Genomic DNA, 17,998 nt, shown 5'->3' with positions numbered 1-17,998 from the left:
GTATTCAACTTATTATATTGATAAATTTCTATTATATTTTACACCACACACTTTGTATTCGCCGAACCTTTATTTGATAAGATATGTTTACCATTGTGTTGGTATGTTAAGTCTAGAACTTAGCTGAGAAGGCATTAGGATTGACTTAAAGTGAATCCCTCTCACTCCTAGGTGAAAGGATAAACTGAAGGGACCTAGAGACCTGCGATAAACCCAGCCGAGTTTGTAGCTATCAGGACCATACAGTCAATAGGGACCACTGGTAAACTTGACAGGTAACGGCCTCAGGTATATGCCCGAGGTACTGTAGTTTAATCCGGTAGTAACCCATACCTATTGAGGATATCCACCTGAATAACATAACAATTGGCGCCCAACGTGGGGCTCGAGAGATTGCACTATCTTGAACCTCACGGCGTAAATATTATCTTTGTCACCAAATAAACTCCTTCTGTAGGGATATAGCGAATAGTACAAAAAAAAATAAAAGCCCCTCAAAAAGAAAAAGAAAATGGCCAATATACCTGCCTGTTATTTTAGAAATGATTGGGCAGAAATAGTCGCAGCAGGAAACGACAATATAGTCTCCCCACCTAACCTAAGAGGTCAGGAGGTAAGACTGAGGGCAGATGAGTCAGTCCTAAAAGGACTAAACAGACTCAATGGAGAACCTATAGCAGCAAGACTCCGATACAGGTTCAGAATAGAATATGTAGATGGAACTCACCATCACTATGATGGATGCATACCAGCAGATGGAACTGGAAACCCCCTAGAACCAGCCCACCAGCATACCGCTGGCGTTCTACCAGCTTAACATACGGTAACAGTAATTAGAAGAGAAACAGACCTAAGGGGAAGAGAAGTACCGCTAGTACCAGGCATGTCAGAACATGCCTGGGCAGAAGATATAGCTCAGCAAATTATAGTGGCAGCAGACAGAGTGCTCCAAATACCCCAACTAAATAGAGTAGCAGCACAAGTCCTAGTGGCGCAACATGCTGTAGAAAAAGCCCGATGGCTAATCAATAATCCCAGGCCCGGACAAGCCGGACAAGCACCACAACCGGTAGCAGCCCGCCGTGTGTACGGTGATCCCTCACTGAAGAATTTTAAAATCTGCTTCCTAGACTTTCCCTCAGATGACAGAGCAGCAATAAAATATATAATTCAACATTTCGAAAAACTAAAAGCCTTCTTGGAAGGACTAACCCCCCAAGAAAATTCAGATTTATTTAAAGCCCTGGATTGTCCTGCTTTAGATCAGGAACCGCACACCACCATAAATCTAGTTACCATACTCCATGAAGCCCACAACCGGGTATATGGAACCCAAAGAGCAGAAGCAGCCAATAAGATATTCAAAACACTCCTGGAATCAGGGAGAACAATGCTCCAGGTAGCACAATCCGCTGAAGATCTAGAAATAAACTATGTCCAAGTCAGGTCGCAATTATTCAGACAATTCCAGAACGAAGGCCATGCAAACAGGCTCAGGGAAGTCACAAACAGAGCACTAGGACAGGGACAAAACCCATGGCAAGTATTCAGACAAGAATTAATCAACTTAGGAGAAGTCCTCAATCTATCCCTAGATAGAATAGGAAAACAAAATACCCACGGACCTCAACCAGAAGCCAAGGAAAGGAAATCAGAAAAACCTAAATCAGAAACCCAGAAATCCAAGGCGCAAGGACGCCAACAAAACCAAAGAAAACTATGGACATACCGACCCCAATATGAACCATTGGTTCAGGTAGTGGAAAAAGTCCAACCCAGAAACCAGGGACCTCCCCGACAGCAGCTATCTCCTAGACCAATTCCAGGAGTAAGCCCAAACTATTTAGGGAGAAACCCCATTCCGAATTATCAAGACCCAAGAGCTAGAGGGGGATACCAACCTCCACTACAGCCAGCCCAGCAACCACAACAACCTCGGGAATATAGGCCACCCCAACAAAATTTTAGACCTAGGCCTCCAAATGGACACGTTCAACAAGAACGATACAACCTGAGACCCAGAAACAGTCAGGGACAAGCAATGACCTCTGGATCAGCCAGAGTGCAAACACAAGGGGACGAAAGGAATACAGAAGGGCAAAGAATCCACCAGACAGGGATGGTGAGGAAACCCAGACAGACAGCAGCAGAACCATGCTACCCTCAAGAACAAGGAAAAATAGAGGGGTATAAACCCCACAGACAGCAATGGCTCACAATAATGCTAGACACAGGGGCAGAAATGTCATTAATGGACAAAAGTTTGGCAGAAAAACTAAACATACCAAAAGTAGGAACAGAACCTTATCAGGGCATAGGAGCACCTGTAAAATGGGCAGATGTAGGAAAAATCAAATTAATCCTAAAAAATGGAAAACAAATAGAGACTAAAGCTCTAATTATAGAAGGTCTAAAAGACCAGGGAGAACCAGTAATATTAGGATGGGAAGACATTAAAGGACACAAACTACTAGAACAAACAGAAGACAAAAGAACAGAAGACTTAAAAGAAATTTTAGATAAAGAAAGCAACCCCAAAATCAGAGCAAAAATAAAACACCTAGTGCAAACTCACTGGGAAATCTGGCAAAAAGACTCATACCATTGCGGTAATCTAAACATTGATCCCACCCCCACAGGAATGGGACACTTCAAAATCAAAAAGAAGTATGGCATCAACAAACCAGAGATAGCTAGGGAAATCCAAAAAGTCATAGAAAGACTTGAGGAACAGGGAGTCCTAATAGAAAAAGGATCCCCATACAATACACCCATAATTGGAATACCAAAGCCTGATAAGCCAGGAAAGTACAGACTTGTCTGTGACTACCGAGACTTGAATTCAGGATCAGTGCCCTTCTCGTCATACTTTAAAGGAGCTCAGACTACACTGAATACCTTAAGAAGGGAGAAATATAAAACTACCCTAGACTTATCAAATGGATTTTGGAGTCATCCAATCCCAAAAGAAGAGTGGCCATATACAGCCATAACAGACACCCTAGGGAGACAATTAGTTTGGACCAGACTCCCTCAGGGATACCTAAACAGCCCAGTAATATTTTCTGCAGAAGTCAGAAAAACAGTACAAAACTTAGCTCCGCCAGGACAAATAGAATGCTATGTAGATGATATTTATATCACTCATGGTGACCTAGAAGAACATTTTGCCTGCCTACATAGAATAATGGAACACCTGTACCATAAGGGATATATAATTGGACTAGCAAAATCCCAGATCGCCAGAGAAAATGTAAAATACTTAGGAGTGGAACTAACCAATGAAGGAAAAGGACTAACTGAAGAATACAGTGAAAAAATAGCTGATATTCAACCTCCTACCAAAATTAAAGAATTACAAGCAATATTAGGCCTATGTAACTATGCCAGAGACTTTGTCCCAGGATATGCAGAAATATCTAAACCCCTGTACAAAAAACTAACCGAGAAAGTATTCTCATGGACTGAAGAAGATCAAAATAACCTAAATGAACTAATCAACCAATTAAATAAAGCAAAAAACATGGGAAAGCATGAACCAGGGAAAGACATTACACTAGAAGTAATTATAGGGCAAGAAAGTGCCACCGTAAGAGTAACCAGTCAAGGACAGAACAAACCCTTCCAATATATCTCTTTAAACTTTACAGAAACAGAGAGGAAATACCCAAAAATAGAAAAAACATGGGTAGCCATAACTAGAGCAGTGGAACCCATCAGAAAAATCCAAGGGGAAGGAAAGATAATTATCCTCACGGAATTGGCAGAATTACAATCCAAACAACAAAAAATAGAAAGGAGCCAAAGGGTCCACTCGGCCAGGTATGAAAAATGGGATATCCTACTAGCTGACCCCACTATAGAAATACAGCCCCTTACAGGAAAAAACAGATACTTGGTGGACACCGAAATATAAACTAGCTGCTACTGAAGAAAAAACTGAATTCAATCCAGATATGTACATCTATACAGATGGTAGTGCCCAAAGAGGCCTGGATAAACAAGGTAAAGAAGAAAAATTAACAGGAATAGGAATAGTAATTGGTACAAAACTAAACAATGAGTTCCAAGAAGAAAAGGTCTTAGAAATAAAAGGACCACTGGGAGGTTCAGCCCAGAAAACAGAAGTAAAGGCGTTAGAATTAGCCTTAAAAGAAGCAAGCCAATTTCCTGCAGAACTCCAAATTCTCGTTTGTACAGATAGCTTTTATGCCAGTAGAGGCTATAACGAGGAACTAGATAAATGGAGTGAAAAAGGATTCCATGATTGTAGGAATCACCCCATACAATATAGACAAATATGGGAAGAAATAGCTAGATTAAAAGAAAACCTCCCAAATGTAAAAGTAATACATGTCAGAGGACACCAGAAAGAAGGTGAACACAAAAAAGGAAATGATCTAGCTGACCGAGCAGCCAAAGCCGCAAGTTTGGGAAAAGAATATAAAATAAGAGTAATAACTAGGCAAATGAAAAAAGAGAATCAGGACAAAGAATTGGAAGACTTACTTCAGGGCAAGGAAGTAAAAGGATACCCTAAAAATCAGGACTACTGGGAAGAATCTGATGGGGTAGTCAAAACCAAATTTAAAGATCAAACCACAGAACAGGCTAAGATAATACCCCCTAGGAAAGGGAGAAAAGAACTTATCAAGACGGCCCACGAAGGCTTAGGGGCCGTGCATCCAGGAATAAAAACCACTCAGTCACACCTAAAGCAGAAATACTGGTGGCCTGGGATGAATGCAGAAGTTAAAAGATATTGTAATGAATGCAAAACTTGCCTAAAATATAATATCAAGGGAGGAACTAAAAAAGAACCGAAAATTATTCAGTCACAAAATATGGAGCCCGGGGATAAATGGATAATGGATTTTATCGGCCCATTGCCGACCTCTCACGGGAAAAAGCCATTTAAAAGACCGAATAAATATTGCCTAGTATGTATTGATGAATGTACCGGATTCACCACCCTGATCCCAACAAAGAGTTGTAGGACACAAGATGCTATAGAAGCTAGTGAGTTGATTCTGGTCGCTAACGGGCCTCCCAGAGTAATTCATACAGACCAAAGACCTGGCTTTAAAAACCAGGACTTTAACATGTGGTGTACCGCTCATGGGATACAGCTTGAGTTTAGCACACCTTACCATCCTGAATCGGCAGGAAAGGTAGAACGGAGAAACCAAGATGTCAAACTAGCCTTGGCAAAATTATTGTGCACTCGCGGTGGTAGTTGGAGTCAATGGTTGAAGGAGGTGCAGCTGGCCATCAATAACACACCCATAGATCTCTTAGGAGCAGAGAACCATATAACTCCGCACTATTTGAGATATGGAGTACAAATGAATACAGAAAATAAGCCTGAAATAGAAACCCAAACTAAACTTAAAAAAGAATGGATAGATCTCCTAAAAACTAAAAAAGAAGAATTAAGACAACAAAGGGAACAGAAAATTCAAGAAGACAGAAAATTTTGGCAACCTAAAGTAGGAGATTGGGTACAAGAGAAAAAACAAAATAAATCAGGAAGAGCCTTTAAAGCCCGCTATCATTTGCCTCAACAGATAATCCAAGTAGGAAATAGGACAGTGACAGTCGGGAAGGAAGGTAAAGAAAGGACTTTATCTGTAGATAATATAAGACCAGTTAACAAAGACTAAGAACATGGCAGATTGAATGGCTGTATATTTAGGAGAAGAAGAGAAACACAGGGAACAAATGGAGGGATTTTTAACCTCCAAGAGAGATGTAAACAGCAGAAATGAAAAAAAATTGGAAACAAATATTTAAAGAAAAAAAAACAAAAACAGAACAATATGGAGTTAGGACAATTAGGGAAAGGCAAAAGGATACCAAAAGTAAAAAACCCTCCTAAACTTAAATCAAAAAAAAGAAAAAAAAACCAAGAAAGAAGAGACTAAGACGATTAAACAAAAGAAACTCACGGCAGAACACTGCTCTAAGTGTAATATAGTTCAACACACCCTACTATTTATAGTATTAGCCTTTCTAACCATAGGATGGATACTTCAGGCAGTAATAAAGCGCAGCCTGGAATGTAACACAGGTAATAACCCCGACAGCAACAGTAACTCGACAAATTCAGCAGGAATGCCTCTAATAATAGGAGGATTAACCCTATCTAACATGGCCCTAGTAATGTTAGGACTAATTGCGCAAGCTCAAAAATATGAAACTTGGACAGATCCAAGACCCTCAGCAGAAATAATAGGAGAAGAAATTATAGGACACACATACACCTTAGACATAATAGTCTTAAAACAGGAGCTTGGGAATGAAAACCAAGAACAAGATCAAAGAATAGATAATCTTATACAAAATTGGATAGACGAATTACTATCTTATAGTATACAAAATGTTACAACAAATGAAGAAACCTCAGAGAGAGATAGATGGCTCTACTGTTTATACAAAACGTATAACCGTTCAGACTATCAGATCCAGGATCAAAAAACCACTATAACTGCTCCTATCCTATTATTATAAAAATAACACCCATATAATTGGATGCACCGATAAAGCCACACAATGTTATAGCCCATCAGGATACAATACCGCTCTCCTCCAAAACTGCCCAAATGATAATAGAGCAAAAAGAAATGAAACCCATGGACCATGGTCCTGCAAAATTCCCAACTCAGGAAAAGTAGTATATATAGAACACGGTAGATTTAAATGTGGATACACTTATGAAGTTCCTTAGGATAATTACTATGAAAATAATACCAAAAAGTATAACACTGAGGCAGAAAACCCAGATGGAAATCAAACATCTAAATGGAAATCAGTATATCAAGACTGGAAAAAATTAAAATACTTCTTAAAAGACCCACAAAGACAGGGAACTGAAATAAAAGTAGAAAATACAACTCTGTACTGCTACCATTGGGGCAGGATGTACTGCTACAAAACAAAGCAGAATGCCACCTTTTGGGAACAATCTTCTCCTGATAGATGGCTGGTGATAACCACAAATCAAAAAAAGCAGTAACAGCAACGATAATGATAATAATAATAATAATAATAGACAACAACAGGCAGAGGCATATATTAAGGATTTATTCAAAAATCAGAAAATACAATGGGAAAACTCAAAAAACCTAATAATAGAAGTGATAACAATCAAAAAAGACCAAGCCTGGCAAATTGCCTTTAATGACCTTAGAAATCAATTAAATGTAATAACTAGACGATGGTTGCATAACACCGTAAGAACAGAAAACAGGACAATAGCTGATTTAACCTCAAGGGTATACAGATCCCACGTGGAAAACAAAGATCAACAACTAAAGATCTCACTAGTAGAGATCAAATCCATCCTCACAAACGAAAATTACGAAACTAAAATAAAACAACCAATTTGGCAAAGCCTAAAAAATGGGTGGCTGAAAAAGGAAAAATGTATTCAAATTAACAATCAGCCTCAACTGATCGAATTCTCTAATTTAATCCTATTAAAACCCTGTGATAATAACACGGTTCAATATGTTAAAAAAAAAGATTGCCAGATAGAGTACTTCCCATCTGGAAATACCTGGCTAACAAACCAGTCAGGAGAATTTAATGTTACGACAGGACATGTCGGATGTAATGGCAAAATTATGAGACAAAACAGAGAAACTTATAAGAACCCGGCAGAAAAAATTAATCTAAAAATAGAAAAACCCAAACCTGACCTAGAACATTTTGAAAGAATGCTAACCATCTATTCAGAAAAGCAATGGATGGAGATAACCTTCTCGGGCCCAACGGATGACGAGAAGCTAAAGACCTTCCAGAACCTAATATCAAAAGAAAGGAAGGCTGACCAAAAAACTCTACAGGAAGAGATAAAAATATGTGTAGAAGAATCAAGAAAAAATTGGTATGATAACTTGCATATTAATGCAGGGACTATGTCAGTATTACAAACTACTGCAAACATTTGGGTGCAAATCTATGATTGGATTTATTGGATTCTATCATGGCTTGGCCTAGAACAACATACACCGCTCTTAGTGAGACTTATCCTACTCTGGGTGTTTGTGGTCGTAATTTGGCCATTTCTCAAGCCATTAATCAAGGGATTGATTCCAGAACGAAAATAAACCACATTCTGCTTCCTCGACCGGCAAGCATGGATGAAACCACAACCAAATACCAAGAAGTCCTAGACTTCCTGGGAAAACAAAACCAAGACTTACTTGGGACTCTGAACTATTGTGAAGGAACGGGAATTTCTCGAACCAATGTGATATTTTCTCCCACATGAAAGAACAATTTAGCCCTGTAGTCATGCCCGTAAGTCTATGGGACGCCTACTGCCACCACCTACCCATTATAGGAGGAAACATTCTGAAAGGACTCCAGCTCCTTTGGGGCTTGGTAGAATATAAATGGGTCCATTTGACCCTAGGTATAGGACTAATTCTCACAATTATGATTGGCTTTGAATTTAAACGAAGAAAATTTGAAATTACTAAGGGAGAATGGGGATCGTTTTTAACACTGATCTCCTCAACCATAATCATATCTTTTAATTACGAACCAGAATGGGCCATTTCTTGTGCTACCATTCACTTGATTCTAAAGACATTAATTGTCTGTCATTCGGTCTTAACACAGACCTCAAACCAGGATAAACCTTCGTTTGTCCAAACCAAAAACCAAACCAAACCTTTGAAACACAGACGCGACCCGTCTTTGGGTGACGCTAAATCAGAAAAACAAAATAAGTCCAAGCAGCTACCACCTTGGAAGAAACCAAAACCACAGAAAACCTGCGTACCAAAATGGAACCAAAAACTTAGATTACTGGAACTCAACAAACCCTCTGCATCTATGCGAAAAAAAAACAACCTCAATATTCCTTTATCAATATCCAAAAATTAAAGAATGGGTAACTAGAAAGAAGGAAACCAACACCACACGGAATACGGATGGTGGACTGAGCCAAGAACAGTTCTAAAAGAACAAAACATTGGACAATGTTTAAATTGTAATGGACGTAAAAACACACAGAGACTAATATGCACATTTTGCTCAATGCTATTCGAAGAATTGAATATGAACATATTACTTTCTGTATGCAAACCAACAAAGATGTTGCCAGACCCAGATTTGATCAAAGGGGAACGCATTCGACAAACACCCCTTTCAAAAGAATATATGGTACAGTATGACCATAGAAGAGGCCATAACCTGGCTGAACACTTAATGATACTCTCCATAGGAAAATATACCTTTGTGGACTGTCTGAACTATGTTGCAAAACTACAAAAGCGGAATGAACAAAACCTAACTGACCTAAACATGCTCCAATCCAACATAAAACAAGACGAGTTTAATTATGTAACCAGAGAAGCCAACAGACCGTTACCTCATCCACAAATCGATATGATAACCGAATGGTCAAAATGGACATGGTCACCTAAAGCCATAGAAACGGTGGTAACTTATAAATCACCGACCTATGATTGGAAATGGACGGAAAGAGAATATAAGAACCCACCTGGATACAATGACTGTCTCCTGAGGGAACTCCGGAGACAACACAAAATATCCCCGTACATGGCATGCGAAAGAGACCGCAAACAGGATCTCAAAGACTACCATGAGTACAAAATGAGGATTCTGAATGAAAGACCAAAACGGATGGTCCAACAAACTTCATGGTACAGTTGGAAACACGATGGCTGTCAAGACCCCGAACCAAAACCAACATGGAAACCAGAGGTCCGGCTCTTTGACCACCAACATGATTGGAAACGAAATCCACTGATGAAATTCGTCGGAACCCCAACAACTGAATCTGATCATGAAACCCGCCATGGGAAGTCTGACTCAGAATGATTTCGCATAATTAAATGAAATGTATGCGTTGATTTAATGTTGCCTTTTCCGCTTTACTCACAATAGCTCTCATAATAAGAGCGTCAACTGCAACAAACTACACCGCTGATGAATAAAGTGAAGATAATAATAATGGAGCGCAGAAAAACGAAAAATTCCTGATACATGCTGCTATTGGTACAACAATCATTGTAGAACTCTGTTCAGCTATCATTTGAACTTTTTAAAGACACATGGGGAAATCTCGCTTTTCAAGAGGGGGATGTCACGGGATCCGTCTACTTCTTCATGAAAAGACTCGATTCCTCTGTGGAATTTTACCTGATTATATTATATTGTATAAGATTAAGCTTAACAGCAATGATGCTATTAACTCGTTAAGTGTCATGGGATCTGTCTACTTCTTCATGAAAAGACTCAATTCTTCTGTGGAATTTTACCTGATTATATTAGATTGTAGCAACAATGATACTATTAACTCTTTATTGTATTTTAGCCTAGCAATAATTAAGTATAACTATGACTATGTGGCAACTGCTCTCTACCAGCTACTTATCAGCTACTTATTGTTTTCTCAGCTAATTAAGTGTTTAACGCGACCTTTAAACAATGCTGACCGAGGCACAGTTTGAGATTCCAGTTCTTTAAACAAATGATGTAATTGCTTAACTTAGACTGTAAGGGATATAAAGCAGAGCTAAAACAGACAGAACTCACTCTTGTCTTGAAACACAGACAATGAGTCACCCAACCATCCTCTGAACCACCAGGCTTGCAGAAAAGACACATTTGTGCAAAATACGGACCGATCGGATGAAACATACGGACGGCTAAGAGCTTGCTGAAATACGCCTGCCTAAAAGATTCTCGGTTGAGGCACTGCATTCTAGCCTGAAGAAGATACAATCTGAACCAACTAGCTGATACACGCTAGTCTATGAAGATCCCATTTGGGACACTCAGGTATTAAGCTCTGCTTTTATCCTAGGTATCTTTTAAGAACATTCAAAAAGGCTGTAACGATTGTGATTAACTGAAACATCTGATTGTGAGTATTCAACTTATTATATTGATAAATTTCTATTATATTTTACACCACACACTTCGTATTCGCCGAACCTTTATTTGATAAGATATGTTTACCATTGTGTTGGTATGTTAAGTCTAGAACTTAGCTGAGAAGGCATTAGGATTGACTTAAAGTGAATCCCTCTCACTCCTAGGTGAAAGGATAAACTGAAGGGACCTAGAGACCTGCGATAAACCCAGCCGAGTTTGTAGCTATCAGGACCGTACAGTCAATAGGGACCACTGGTAAACTTGACAGGTAACGGCCTCAGGTATATGCCCGAGGTACTGTAGTTTAATCCGGTAGTAACCCATACCTATTGAGGATATCCACCTGAATAACATAACACTCTGCCTGAAGACGTTACCCCTGAGGTCCCTTTTATATCTTTCCCCTCTCACCCTAAACCTATGCCCCTCTAGTTCTGGACTCCCCCACCCCAGGGGGAAAAGACCTTGTCTATTTATCCTATCCATGCCCCCTTCGTGATTTTATAAACCTCTATAAGATCACCCCCTCAGTCCCCACCACCCCAGGGGGAAAAGACCTTGTCTATTTACCCTATCCATGTCTCCCTCATGATGTTATAAACCTCTATAAGGTCACCCCTTCAGCCTCCCCCATCCCAGGGGGAAAAGACTTTGCCTATTTACCCTATCCATGCCCCTCATAATTTTGTAAATCTCTGTAAGGTCACCCCTCAGCCTCCGACGCTCCAGGGAAAACAGCCCCAGCCAGTTCAGCCTCTCCCTGTAGCTCAAACCCTCCAACCCTGGCAACGTCCTTGTAAATTTTTTCTGAACCCTTTCAAGTTTCACAACATCTTTCCAATAGGAAGGAGACCAGAATTGCACACAATATTCCAACAGTGGCCTAACCAATGTCCTGTACAGCTGCAACATGATCTCCCAACTCCTGGACTCAATACTCTGACCAATAAAGGAAAGCATACCAAACGCCTCCTTCACTATCCTATCTACCTGCGACTCCACTTTCAAGGAGCTATGAACCTGCACTCCAAGGTCTCTGTGTTCAGCAACACTCCCCAGGACCTTTCCATTAAGCGTATAAGTCTTGCTCTGATTTGTTTTTCCAAAATGCAGCACCTCGCATTTATCTGAATTAAACTCCATCTGCCCCTTCTAAGCCCATTGGCCCATCTGGTCCAGATCCTGTTGTAATCTGAGGTAACCCTCTTCACTGTCCACCACACCTCCAATTTTGGTGTCATCTGCAAACTTACTAACTCCATCTCCTATGTTCACATCCAAATCATTTATGTAAATGATGAAAAATAGAGGACCCAGCACCGATCCTTGTGGCACTCCACTGGACACAAGCCTCCAGTCTGAAAAGCAACCCTCCACCACCACCCTCTGTCTCCTACCTTTGAGCCAGTTCTGTATTCAAATGGCTACTCCTCCCTGTATTCCATGAGATCTAATCTTGCTAACCAGTATCCCATGGGGAACTTTGTTGAATGCCTTACTGAAGTCCATATAGATCACATCAACTGCTCTGCTCTCATCAATCCTCTTTGTTACTTCTTCAAAAAACTCAATCAGGTTTGTGAGACATGATTTCCCACGCACAAAGCCATGCTAACTCTCCTTAATCAAGTTTTGCCCCTCAACATGTATATAAATCTTACTTTTTATCATCATCTCCAACTATTTGCACATACCCAAAGTCAGACACACAGGTCTACTGTTCCCTGGTTCGTCCTTCCAGCATTTCTGAAACAAAGGTACAACATTGACCACTCTCCCGTTATCAGGCACCTCATCTGGTGTTATAGATGATGGAAATATATCTCCAAGGGATCTGGCAATGTCCTTCCTTACTTCCCACAACGTTGTGGGATAAATTAGATCAGGTCCCAGAAGAACTTGCTCTTCTGTGATGTGAACTGATTCTAAGACATACAGTTTTATTTCTTTGTGTTCTTTAGCCTTTGTTTCTTTCTCTACAGTAAATATTCATTTAGTGGCTCTCCCACCTCCTGGGCTTCAACACCAAGACAAGATCTTTAAGAGACCCTACCATCTCTCTAGTTATCCTTTACTTAAAAAGTACTTGTAGAATCTCTTTGGACTATCTTTAACCTTACCTGCCCAAGTTTTCTCATATCCCCCCTTTACCTTCCTGATTTCTCTGTTAAGAATGCCCCTACACTCTTTATATTAATGAAGTGATTCAATAGAACCAAGTTGTCTACATTTAAAATCAGATTCTCTTTTATTCTTGACTAGAATGTCAATATTTTTATTCATTTATTGTTCCTTAATCTTGCCAGCCCTACCCTTCACTCTCACGGGAATATGATGCCCCTGAACGCTCAGTGTCGGTATCTCTGACACTCTCTGTTTTTATCTGTCAGCCAGGGCTCCCTGATTGGGGCTGTTAATCTGGTACAAGCAGGGAACTCCTATTCTGTGAAGTCCTCCTGCCTGACCTTGTTGTAGTCATTACTTCGCTCCCCCTGTATGTCCAGGGACATGGGCCTGTTCTTTTCCTGTAGCTTCTTCTGGGGTATTTTTGGACTAGGTCTGGTTCCTCTGACTCTGCCACAGATACAGGCCGTGTGTCTCAGATTGTAGCCTGGCTCTTGTACCCAGAGCGTCTTAAAAGAAATCCCTCATCATCATCAGGTAGTAAAGGCGTTGAGGCTGTGACATTTGCTGTGGCCACCTCAGACTCCAAGGTTTCTTCAATGTTGGATAGAGGGGCAGAACCCAAGGGTTCCTACAGCTTTTCCGGCTGTTCTGAGGGGCTGAGAATGCCCCATTTCCAGGGTTGCAGCTTTTATGGGGTGTCCACGTGGTTTGTTCAGGATCGCCTCACATTCCTGAACTTTGTACGTCGTGGGACCTAACCTCATGTCAACCATGCGTCTTACACACGTCGGGCCATTTCTGTAGTTTTGGTGCCAAACTTCATCCCCAGAAGTAAACTGTCGGTTTCCTGTTGGTAAACAGTCTCATTGACAGGAATAATTGACGTTCCTGATGGAGTTTCACTCTGTCCCTCCACCTGATCCAGAAAGATCAGACTGAACCCAGTGCAGAGTCTTCTCCTCATTAGTAAGTCTGCCAGTGCTCTCCCAGTAATCACATGTCAAATAAGAACCATGACATCGAGGTAACTAGTGAGGCTGGAGGCTGTTTCTTCAAGTCAGTCTTCAGAGTTTGGACCCCTCTTTCTGTCAGACTATTGGATGATGGGTGGTATGGAGCTGTCCTTGTATGCTGGACAGCTAACTGCCCATCGATCAGAGCTAATACCATCCCCGATGCCCCAGAAACAGGGAGGCATCACAGTTCAGTCTGTCTTTGGACCATAGTGTGGCAACACCTGATAGGATTATAGCTGTTTCTTTACTTCATTGAAAGCCAGGGGCTTGTCGAGGAGACCCTTTTCCAGTTGGTGTCAGTAAGTGTTAGGATTGATGCCAGTTTCTGTATGAGCTTGCCATAAAACTTTACCATACCAAGGAACGACCATAGCTCCTGGACAGATGTGGTTTGATTGCAGCCCCCCCGCCCCACTCACCCCCCACCCCGCCCCACTCAACCCCCACCCCCCACCGCACCAGCTTTGCAAACGAGTTGTCCATCCAAGGAATTGTGTTGTTATCCATCTGCTAAAAGTGGTTTACCATGTGTTTGAGATCCCCCACAAAGACGAGCAGATCTACCAGGCTTCACAGTCAGTATGATCGGTGCTGCCCAGTTCACCCAGAGTGTGTAATGGGGTTTCAGTGTAGAGGGAGCTTTACTCTGTATCTAACCCCATGCTGTCCCTGTCCCTGGGAGTGTTTGATGGGGGGACAGTGTAGAGAGAGCTTTACTCTGGATCTAACCCCGTGCTGTCCCTGTCATGGGAGTGTTTGATGGGGGGACAGTGTAGAGAAAGCTTTACTCTGTATCTAACCCCGTGCTGTCCCTGTCCCTGGGAGTGTTTGATGGGGGGACAGTGTAGAGGGAGCTTTACTCTGTATCTAACCTCGTGCTGTCCCTGTCCCTGGGAGTGTTCGATGGGGGGACAGTGTAGAGGGCGCTTTACTCTGTATCTAACCCCGTGCTGTCCCTGTCCCTGGGAGTGTTTGATGGGGGAACTGTGTAGAGGGAGCTTTACTTTGTATCTATCCCCGTGCTGTCCCAGTCCTGGGAGTGTTTGATGGGGGGACAGTGTAGAGGAAGCTCTACTCAGTATCTAATCCCATGCATACTCTGTTCTGGCTGTGTCTGATGATGACCGGTGCTCAGGAAGCTTTACATTGTGTCTAACTCCCAGGAATGTTTGATGGGAGCAGAGTAGAAGGAGCTTTACCCAAATCTAATCCTGTGCTGTCCCTGTCAGTGTGTGCTTCACTCACCATTAATTGTGGTTGGTTTAATTTCAGGAGAAAGATGACGACAATTTCTGCGAGATCCTGAAAACCTCTCCAATGTCAATGAGGGATCATCTGGAGACGAAGGCCAATGAGCTGGTGGAGAAATTTAAGCAGCAACTGGAAGTGGGTGAGGAACAGAGAGAGCGTGAGGTCACGGAGTTGGATAATCTCCTGAAGAAAGACACTGAGAACTTCTGCAAGGCTTATACGGCAAAATATAACAGGGCGATTGGCAACCTGAGGCAAACGTTGTTGGAGGAGTTTGAATGTTTCATCAAACAGCAGGTAACTCAGATCCAAAATGTACAGTGCTTGTGAATGCAACTGTGTAGAGGGAGCTTTACTCTGGACCTAACCCTGTGCTGTCCCTGTCCCTGGGATGGGGGGGACAGTGTAGATGGAGCTTTACTCTGGACCTAACCCCATGCTGTCCCTGTCCCTGGGAGTGTTTGATGGAGGACAGTGTAGAGAAAGCTTTACTCTGTATCTAACCCCGTGCTGTCCCTGTGCCTGTGATGGGGGGACAGTGTAGAGAGAGCTTTACACTGTATGTAACCCCGTGCTGTCCCTGTCCCTGGGAGTGTTTGATTTGGGGGGACAGTGTAGAGGGAGCTTTACTCTGTATCTAACCTTGTGCTGTCTCTGTCTCTGGGAGTGTTTGATTGGGGGGGAGAGTGTAGAGGGAGCTTTACTCTGTATGTAAACCCGCGCTGTCCCTGTCCCTATCCCTGGGAGTGTTTAATGGGGGGGACAGTGTAGAGGGCACTTTACTCTGTATCTAACCCCGTGCTTTCCCTGGGAGTGTTTGTTGGGGGGACAGTGTAGAGGGAGCTTTACTCTGTCTCTAACCTCATGCTGTCACTGTCAGTGTGCAATGTGTGCTATACTCACCATTAATTGTGGGTGGTGTGATTTCAGGAAGTACGTGATGATGATGAGATCGCTGTGATCCTGAAAATCTCTCCAATGTCAATGAGGGATTGTCTGGAGATGAAGGCCAAGGAGCTGGTGGAGAAATGTAAGCAGCAACTGGAAGTGGGTGATCCAGAGTTGGATAAATCCCTGAAGAAAGAGACTGTGAACTTCTGCAAGGCTTATACGGCAAAATATAACTGGGCCATTGGCAAACTGAGGCAAACGTTGCTGAGGAAGTTTGAATGTTTCATCAAACAGCAGGTAACTCCAATACAAATTGAACGAAGCTGTGCTACGGGACATGGGATAGCAAGGCAGACCCAGTCAGCATCATCAACACTGGATTTGCAACAAAGTGAAATTAATCTGTTCCATGGCCCTCACAATTGCTCACTTATTCCTCAGCAAACCTTAGGATACTAGGTCTTGGACACCAAGTTTACAACTTCAACAAAATGAAGAATTAGGTATTAATATTGTAACTTTAGCAGAACACAGATGGACAACAACACAGTCTAACTGATATCTATAATCTCTGGCCAATCTTCTTTCATCCTAACCCCCACTCGCACCAGCAGCCCAACTGACCCAGTTCAGGGATTAATTAAATAAGGAATTCAAATAATTATGATTTGCCAGTTCAGTAACGGTTTCAATGGTGAATACCAAGTCCTCATGAAATCCTTGGATAATGGGTTGTATTACAGGCAGAATTCTGAAATCACCAGTTAATGCAAGCAGCCTCTGAGAAGTCTGGAGATTTTTACTTAGTTCTTACATTGTAAGTTTCTTTCTCTGAATTTTTAAACAGTCAATAAATGGACAATAACTTGTGAAAGAAAAGCCAAAAGAACAGCCCAGTCTGGCAATTCCTGAAGTAAAATTATCCCAGGCCCCAAACCCTGCCAGAGCCATATTCCTTTTGGAATATTTTTCTCTTTGTTCCCCCAACATTCTCTGTGATTCTCAGGCCAGTGATGTTCCTTCCCTGACTGACCAATTGAACAGCACTCAGCTGCTTGTCTCTGAGCGTAGCAACGTCTCAGTGTGGAAACATCTACTGTGTAATTTGAGCAGTAGTTAACCTGAATTATCTGTCCAGGCCAGTTCCCAACAGCAAACATCTGTCTCTTGTTCTTTCCTTTCCCTCCACAAGCTGCTGTTCACACTCAGTTCTCACCCCCGTCTCTCTGTTCCGATTCAAAAATAAGAAAAATGAAAGTGAAACAATGATGATCTCAGAATGTGTCCACCCTCAAAAGAGTGAAATGCCATTTCAATTGTGCAATTCCTGACAAGGTTAATAACATGGAAACAACAAACAAGGAACAAAACTCTCATCCATTCAATTCTTCGTCCAACTAGATTTTTAATCACTACACAACTTTCTTGGTTACATTTTAAAATTTTCAGCAGTTTTCATTTGGGTTAAAGCGTCAACAATTACATTTCCATCCCCTGAAATATGTGCAATGTTTATTTTAAAATGTTGCCAAAAAACTTAGTATTTTAGTTATAAATCCTTTGTGAATCCCTTTACCAGGTTATGAACAGTAAAAACCAAGAGTGTCATAGTTTCCATGTCGAACATAAACTTTTGAATTGTTGAAGAGCTATCACACCATCGATACCTTCTCTTCTATAGTACAGTATCTTTTCAGATGTTGATTCAAGTATTTGCTGGAAAAATAACCCACTGCCTGCTCTATTCCAGCCTTGTCATCCTGGAAGAGCTCCCGGACCCAAATTGCTCAGGGCTATGA

The sequence above is a fragment of the Hemiscyllium ocellatum genome (genome assembly GCF_020745735.1).
Source record: "Hemiscyllium ocellatum isolate sHemOce1 chromosome 41 unlocalized genomic scaffold, sHemOce1.pat.X.cur. SUPER_41_unloc_9, whole genome shotgun sequence".
In the NCBI taxonomy this organism is placed as follows: domain Eukaryota; kingdom Metazoa; phylum Chordata; class Chondrichthyes; order Orectolobiformes; family Hemiscylliidae; genus Hemiscyllium; species Hemiscyllium ocellatum.
The sequence above is the reverse complement of the archived record's forward strand: the minus strand, read 5'-3'. Positions refer to the sequence as shown.